Here is a 9,133-nt window from a genome sequence, read left to right as displayed (position 1 = left end):
GAAGGGCATTCGTTTTTGTTCCTTGCTGGTGAATGCAGCACCAGGCATGCAGTTTGTGTTTCTGTGGAATAATGTGGAAGGCTAAGAATAAAACGCCTGTTTATTTTTGCAAGAAAACCCTCTCTCCACGTATCGTTCTTTCACCTGCACCTCACATCGTAACAATTGGTGGCAGTGCTGGAATGGATGAGGAACAGTCAGAGTCATATGAGGCAGTTAAAGCAGCAGTGTTAATGAAGTTTAATGTTACTGAAGAGACTTACAGACAGCGGTTCCGGAGCACCATTTTGCCAGTGGGAGAGACTGTAAGAGAAACCTACAACCGTATTAAGGGGCTTTACAAAAGATGGATGAGACCGAACAGCCGTACTAAGGAGGAGATTGGAGAGACTATCGTTTTGGAGCAGTACCTCCGTGTGCTTCAACCAGACATCCGCACCTGGGTCAAGGAGCACAATCCCCAGACTGGGGAGGAAGCGGCAGATCTGGCAGAACGGTATGCAGCGGCCCACAGGGAACCTTCAAATAAAAGAGTGACTGTTGGGAAGCCAAGGTTTGGGGAGAGCAAACCTCACACTTGGCCAACTGTTGAGAGGGTGGACACTGGGGTTGGTAAGAAACCTGCATATCCAAACTTAAAAACGAACTTTATATGTTACAACTGTCAGCAACCTGGTCACAAGGCTTCATTGTGTCCATTAAGAAAGTCTAAGTCGGTTGAGATGTGTTCAGTACCTCGTGCAGAAAGTGTGGACCATGCTAATGTTACTGATAGTGGAATTGTTCCACATAGACATGTAGTAGATGTCACTGTAAATGGTCAAACAGTGAAAGCCCTAGCTGACACTGGTAGTTCACAAACCTTGGTGAAGTCCAGCTTACTTAGCAATGCAATAGCTGATTTTGATGGCAGGATAAATATCACATGTGTTCATGGTTGTAAAAAAGATTACCCAACTGCAGATGTTATCATTGAGGTTGAAGGGCAATCCTTTATGCTAACTGTTGGTGTGCTAGAGCACCTAGCTTATGACGTGATCCTTGGAGATGATTTGCCAATCTTGGACCACTTGGTACAGCAAAACTCACGAGCGTACTCCTATGTAGCTACGCGCTCTATGACTAAGGGGTTAGAACCTTTACCAGATGCAGATGATAGTTTGTGTGAAGGGGGTGATAAGCTTAAGAAAACAAGGCCACAGCGCCGTCAAGAGAAAAACAGAAATCACGATAAGGCTAAATGCCCTGAGCTTACTCTTCCTGTAACTCCCCTGATAGAGCCTCAATGGCAAATCCCAGATAACTTCCGAGAGAGTCAGGAGAATGACCCATCTCTAAAACCTCTATTTTCAAAAGCATGCAAAGTAGATGGGGAGGAAGATGCAAACGCAGGGGGGCTGAAAAATCTAATTGGGGATCCCTTCATCATAACAGATAACCTTTTGTATTTGGCAGACATAGAGAAACCTAGGCTAGTCATTCCTAAAGAGTTTCGCCAAGTAATCTTGCATGTGGGTCATACTGTGCCATGGGCTGGGCATCTGGGGCAGGCAAAAACGTATGACAGCATTGCTCAGCGTTTCTATTGGCCAGGATTATACAGAGAGGTAATTGATTACTGTAAAACATGCCATGAGTGTCAGGTAGTGGCTCCTACGAAACTTTCAAACAGAGCCCCTCTACAACCATTACCAATCATGAGTGTACCTTATGAAAGAATAGCCATGGATATAATTGGTCCTCTGCCAAAAAGTAGCAAGGGTCACAGGTTTGCCCTGGTTATTTGTGACTACGCCACCAGATATCCAGATGTCTATCCATTGCGTTCCATTCAGGTCAAACATATAGTGCAGTGTTTAGTAGAGCTCTTCTCTAGAGTGGGCATCCCTAAAGAGATCTTAACAGATCAAGGTACCAACTTTATGTCCCATCTGATGAAGTCACTGTACTCGCAACTTGGGGTTAAAGGGATCAGAACAACTCCATACCACCCTGAAACTGATGGTCTGGTAGAACGTTTTAATGGTACACTGAAACAAATGTTGAGAAAATGTATTGATGATACTGGCAAAGATTGGGATAAATGGTTGCCATTCCTTTTGTTTGCATACAGAGAAGTGCCACAGGCTTCAACTGGTTTCTCCCCTTTTGAGTTGTTATATGGCAGACAGGTCAGAGGCCCTTTGGACGTGCTGAAAGAGAACTGGGTGGCTGGTGAGGCAGTGGCAACAACAACCAACAGCATCATCTCTTACATTCTGCAGATGAGAGACAAACTGGACAGTTACAGAGAAACGGTCAAAGAACACATGCATGAAGCTCAACATAAGCAGAAGGTGTGGTACGACAAACGTGCTCGAGAAAGAGAGCTGAAAGCTGGCCAGAAAGTCTTGATACTGCTCCCTACAGGGCCAAGTAAGTTACTAGCCAAGTGGCAAGGCCCTTATACAGTAACCCGAAAGGCAGGCCCTGTGACCTATGAAATTCTCTGTCCTGATAAAAGAAAGTGCAAACAGTTGTTGCATGTAAACCTTTTAAAAGAGTATCATGACAAGAAAAACCAGAAGGCAGGTAGAGAACATGTTCTGATGATCCAAGATGTCCAGCTGGAAGAAGAGGATGCGTTGGAAACAGAGGAGGCTGACATGGTGCCGCACAGAGAGAAGTGTAAACCCCAGGCCCCTCCGGAGCATCTGAGTTTGGATCAGGGGCAGCAACTGGGTGAGCTTAAACAATCTTTCCCAGCATTGTTCTCAGAAAAACCTGGACACACTGATGTGATAAAGCATAACATTATATTGAAGGACACTAAACCTGTTTGCCTGAGGCCTTACAGGATTCCTGAAAGAATGATGGAACCACTGAGGAAGGAGGTGGAGTTGATGTTGGACATGGGAGTCATTGAACCATCTAGAAGTGAGTGGTCAAATCCTATAGTGCTTGTTCCTAAGAAAAACACCACTGAACCTCGATTCTGCTCGGACATGAGGAAGCTGAACAGCATTTCCTGTTTTGATTCATACCCAATGCCGCGTATTGACGAGCTACTGGAGAAGTTGGGGAAAGCTAAGTACATCACAGCTTTAGACCTCTGTAAAGGTTACTGGCAGGTGCCTCTTGAGCCAGCCTGCAAAGAGTATACAGCTTTTCAGATTCCAGGAATGGGTTTGTTTCATTACACTGTACTACCCTTTGGTCTTCATGGAGCGCCTGCAACCTTTCAAAGATTAATGGACATTGTTCTTAATGATTGTACCAGGTTTGCAGCAGCCTACCTAGATGATGTGGTAATCTACAGTGAATCCTGGGCAGAACATCTGCAGCATCTTAAAGCTGTGTTGGGCAAGATACAGGGAGCCGGGCTGACCCTGAATGCCAACAAGTGTTCCTGGGCTCAAGAGGAGGTGAAATACCTTGGATACCTGGTTGGACGTGGGCAAGTACGACCACAAGTGGAGAAGGTAAAGGCCATACAGGTAATACCCAGACCCCAGATAAAGAAGCAAGTGAGGTCCTTTTTAGGCCTGGTGGGGTGGTACAGAAGATTTATTCCCCACTTTGCTACATTAGCTGTCTAACAAAAACATCTCCCACTAAAGTGGTGTGGAATGATGAGTGTGAAAATGCCTTCCAGGCATTAAAGAGGCAGATCTGTCAAGCTCCTGTGTTGCAGAGCCCGGACTTCACAAAACAATTTCTTGTGCAAGTTGATGCCTCTGGTGTTGGACTAGGAGCAGTGCTAGCCCAAGGAGAGCCTGGCGAAGAGAAGCCTATACTGTTCCTGAGTAAGAAACTGTTTTACCGGGAAAAAAAGTACTCTACGGTGGAAAGAGAGGGACTGGCTATAAAGTGGGCTATAGATTCATTGAGGTATTACCTTCTTGGAAGAGAGTTTGTGTTGCAGACAGACCACAGACCTTTGAAGTGGATGCAATCTAAGCAGCATCAGAATGCAAGGATTCTACGTTGGTGCCTAGCCCTCCAGCCATACCAGTTCACCATACAGTATTGTCCCGGTAAGAACAATCTTATCGCTGACTATCTTTCTCGTTTGCCTGACCTGTGCAAGCCAGAGGGGGAGGAGGTGTGAAATGTGAGGAAGCGCACACACTCCCTCACTAACATGTTGGTCTTAACTATTTGTTTGTTAAGAAAGGTAGTACATGTTTGTTCTGAGTTGCCTTTATTTCAGTTAAAGTTATAAAAACAGTTTACATAGACAAACTAATAAAATGCATCTAAATTCGTTTGTCAGTCTGTAAAACACACAAGCACCAAGTAATCACCATTTCCTTTGTTCAGACCTGGAGGCCATCTTGTCCCAGTGCTCAAAGAGGGAGCACGCCTCCAAAGTACTCATATGTGCCACATGAGTAGGCGGAGTCTTGGACGCGATTGGTCAGGGAAATGTGTTATTTTATGAGTGTCAATTAAGTTAAAAACTATCCGTTTTAAGCAGACCTTGTTGTTGTTTAAGATATCATATTTATAGCGATGCAATAATGAATTTACTTAAGCCTTTAGGGTTTTATTAAAGGTAGACAACAGTGTTTAATTTTGTATTTAAGCCTTCACTCTGCTTTTAGAACCATGGCCTGATTGGCCAGGTTGGAGTGGGAAGGCGGGCCGTCTCCTATAAATGTGGTTGGGAAGAGAGGGGAAGGGCATCCGTTTTTGTTCCTTGCTGGTGAATGCAGCACCAGGCATGCAGTTTGTGTTTCTGTGGAATAATGTGGAAGGCTAAGAATAAAACGCCTGTTTATTTTTGCAAGAAAACCCTCTCTCCACGTATCGTTCTTTCACCTGCACCTCACATCGTAACTGTTCACACTGCAGTACGGTAATGCACATAAGGTCTCTCTCTCGCTCGCTCGGGCCACACACACACACACCCTCCCGGTCCTCCCGATGGCCAGTCGGTGCCTGCCGGTGAGCGTGGAAGTGTGGTCTGCCACAAGCGGGCGGCAGGAGCGGGGCTGTCAGCAGCATCAGTTTGTAGATGATATTTTAAACTCGATGCGCTCTGAAACTACGGGGCGGCCGAGGAAAAAAAATACACATGCGTTAATCGCGTTAAAATAATTAGTGGCGTTAATTTTTTTTTGCATTAACGCGTTATTAACGCGTTAACTTGACAGCCCTAATATTAATTAATGCACTCTCACTCTCAAATAGTCTTTGACTCTATTTTGGCCTAGTTAGTAGAACAATAAGCAGCAGACTTTTACTTGTTATCATTTCAACTGGATCTTAGATCTGCACATGCGCAATACTGGTCGGGGATTGACCAACCGGCTCCCACTGATCTGCTGTCTGTTAACGTTGTTAAGAATGGTGGGGGCGGGGAGGGAGCGGATCGACAGCTTGAGCAGCTGTCAACTCAACATTGTAAATAACCAACCAAAAACGATCGCCGGTTCATCTTGTTTTTGGTGTGAGAATAGTTTGGGCAGCGTGAGGGCAGATTTAGAGTGAAAGCGTGTGTCACACGCCAGATGCGTGAGAGTTGGCAACCCTGTGTTTACTTATATAAAACAGTAGTATTAAACTTACCTTGTGTTTTCACTCTCACTTAAGTCCCTCTCCCTTTGCCATCAATCCAAAATCAGCTGAGCTGCAACATTATACAGACGGGTAATAATCAACATAATCACAAGGACAAAATATGGCTCTGCTAAAAACACTCACTCTTACACGCACCAAAGTTATATTTATCTAATATTTAACTCCCTCCACCCCCGCATACAATCCCGTTTAGAAGCCCCTCTTCTCTAATTCAACAACGTTGGACGAAATGACATTAAGAGAACGGAATTTACAATTAAAAGGCTGTTCAATGTGTGTTGCTAACTTGATTCGGTATCCTAGCTTAATCTGTTATCTGTAAACGTTCCCTAAATCTACTAATTTAGGGATAATCCACTGACATCCTTTAATACACATGTTCATTTGAATCAGATATACTGATAATATCCGCAATATAAATCTTTAAACTTCTTCTTACCTTTAAAAGTCCGTCACGAACGGTCTATTATGCTGTAACTCTACAGCTCTGCTAGCCTTGGCGTTAACTTCCGGGGAACGATTGAGAGGCTCCACGATCCGCCATTGCTGTGAAAAAGTGGTCCATTGGAGTGAACGGAGATGACGTAACTCTCAGTCTATATGGCGCTGAGCTACACCATTGTTTGGTTTCCATGGTAGCGCGTCTCTTTAGCAGCGCGCGCAACTCAAAGTTTGAGAGGGTGAGGAAGATGAAAACTGAACAAGAATCGACAACTCCACCCTCTGTTCACTCCTTTCCTGTAAAATACAGGTCCTGCCCACACATATGCTCCATGGTGCTACAGGCATTGCCCTTACAACTACAATAAGCATGTAAATGTTAATCTACAGCTCCGGCGATCCACTAGCACCGTAGTCTCTACCTGCAGACAACTACTGTAGCGGCACCTTGGATACAAGTCCAAACAACTCACAGACACACAGGCCAGGGCGCTGACACGGCGCCCTTTGAGCATCAGATCTGACGACGCTGATTGGCTGAAATTATGTTTCGGCGGCATAGTATACAGATAGCAACAGTCAGCTTGTTGGCTGCTGCTGCTCTGGCTGAGGGCTCCTTTCTACCGCCCGGACGAGAGAGGGTAATGATACACGCTGCGGCCAGGCAGGAAACATGTGACTTATCAGTAACTTTAGACATCGTAAAACAATTTTAAACGAGATTTTATTGTAGGTTATACATTTTACTGATACCAATTATATAATATTTATCTTGTTCATTAAAAAAAAAAAAAATAATAATATTTTTTTAATATATTTTTTATTTATTTTTAATGACAATCAAACATGTGGGAAGAGGGTGGGCGGCGCCCCTAGTGCCCCTATGGGCCGGCCGCCACTAGGTTCTGATGAACTAATTTAGTTCAGGGTGCTTTTTGGTGTGTATTGGTGCGTACACATCGGAGTACTTTTCCCACTATAGTTAATCAGAACTCAGATATATTTGCATTCACACCAAAAAGCCCCCTGAACTAAATTAGTTCATCAGAACCATTTGTACCCCCTTTTCAGTGTCTGCTAGAGAGCAGGGACTTTCGTGGGAGAAAAAGGTTCCTATTTCTGATTGGCTGGGCGGATTGCAAACCACGCCCCGTAAAACTTCCAAAAAGTGTTGCCATTTTATTATCCTCGCATTATCATTATTATCATTAGCCCAGCGCAGAAACGCAGAGAGACTAACTTATGGCAACACAAAAGAAAACATGGGAGCGGTGGAGATGAGGAGGTGTCGGCATTCTGGCGATTTACTCGGAAGGCTTCAGTAGAAGCTGCTGGGACTCCCAGCAACTTCTACTGAAGCCAGTCCCCAACTCCGGGGACTTCCGGTGGCAGTATACGCCGTGAAGTTGTTTGCGGCCTGCCAGTAAACCCAAAGCAGAAGAAGAAGAAGAAGAAGAAGAAGTGACGTCAGCGGCTTCATTTGCCTAATCCACCCCCAGGAACTCATTGCGGTGTGAACGCGATCTGCTTGAGGCCCAATCCCAAACCACTCCCTCGACCCTACCCCTCCGTGACGGAGTGAACTCCGTCTGTAGCCACACTCGCAGCTGAATGAATCTCTTTGACAAAAAATGTAAATTAATAACTCAAATAAAACTCCAAACATCTTTAGTTTTAAACCTAATCTTTATAAGCTTCTTAGTTTTTGCAACAGTCTGTACATATACACAACTTTATAATAAAATGCACACATTTACCTATTTCTAGACTAAACACAGGTTTGATCCTAAGTTAAAAACATATGAGGTTATCATGCGGTTGTTAACATCGCAATTTATCAGTGGATGTTTGCTGGAACTACTTGTAATCAGCGTGTTTCCAGACGGACACAAACAGCGTTGAGACCGGTCAGGTAGAGACCGGTCTCAAGTCAGCACCGATGCAGACTCGCTGTTTGAGGTCTTGATAGCCCACTCCCCCTCCACACCGCTCCACACTCGTTGGTTTGGAACAGCACTTAATGTGGCGGACCCTCCGCCTAGTGTGTAGGGGTAGGGGGCGGTTTGGGATTGGGCCTTAGTTCATCAGAACTAAAAAAGTTCTCATGAACTATTGTGGTAAAATAACTGGGTGTGAACGCCCCTAATGAAACTTTTGCTGAGTTATGATGAACTATTGTAACCCTTTCAGCTGATTCTGACCGAAACAAGACTCCAACCACAAGCTGGTCTGACAGATATGGAAAAGTCAAACAAAAGGCTTTTAACCAGAATTGAAGACTTGTGGCAGCGCTTAAGGCAGAGCAATATCAAGATAGTTAAGACAGCAAAAGGTAAGGAGGAAGAGAAAGGCAGACTTCATCACTATACTAAAGTTACTGGTGATGAGCAATTCAGCAAAGCCCATTACAGTGTATCGGACGCACCGTGACCCTATAGGACTCATCATTGCAAACTGTATAGCCTAACTGGATGGTCCTCACTTAGTATGCGTAGGATGCAGCATTGGTTTTTATTAATGTATAAAGCCATTTTAGGTAAGCTTCCACTGTATATATGTGCCAGATTTGTTCCAGTTTGTAACTCTTACAACCTCAGAACCAGTGCCTGGATACGGTTCCAGGTACCTGCCGTGCAGACTGAGGCTGCAAAAAGGAGTCTTTTTTATTATGGGCCTTGGTCTTGGAATGACCTTCAATCAAGCCTCAAACTGATGGCACTTGTCCCAATAGCCTCTTTTAAATTCAAGATGTCTGAGGTCCTTACCACCAGCTGCTCTTGCAGTAATAAGTAGTGCACCTTTCTAACTGTCCTAATGTGCACAATGTAGTGACTGCTTTTGTTTTCTTAGTTGTGTTCTCTGTATTTTACATGTTTTTGGTATGTGTAAGGTTGCTGCCTTCTTGGCCAGGTCATCATTGTAAATGAGATTTTATCTCAATGCTTTTTATCTGGTTAAATAAAGGTTAAATACAAATAAAAAACCTGCACCCAAACCCATGTTTTAGGGATCATCGCCAGGATTCACTTCTACCAAGAGAGGGAATTGATTCTGCCGTTAAGTCAACAACAACAAATGATCCACAGCAGCCCACTTGTCAACGTATACCCAGATGACTGCAGAGGAT

The sequence above is a fragment of the Pseudochaenichthys georgianus genome, chromosome 13, assembly GCF_902827115.2.
Source record: "Pseudochaenichthys georgianus chromosome 13, fPseGeo1.2, whole genome shotgun sequence".
Classification (NCBI taxonomy): Eukaryota; Metazoa; Chordata; class Actinopteri; order Perciformes; family Channichthyidae; genus Pseudochaenichthys; species Pseudochaenichthys georgianus.
The sequence above is the reverse complement of the archived record's forward strand: the minus strand, read 5'-3'. Positions refer to the sequence as shown.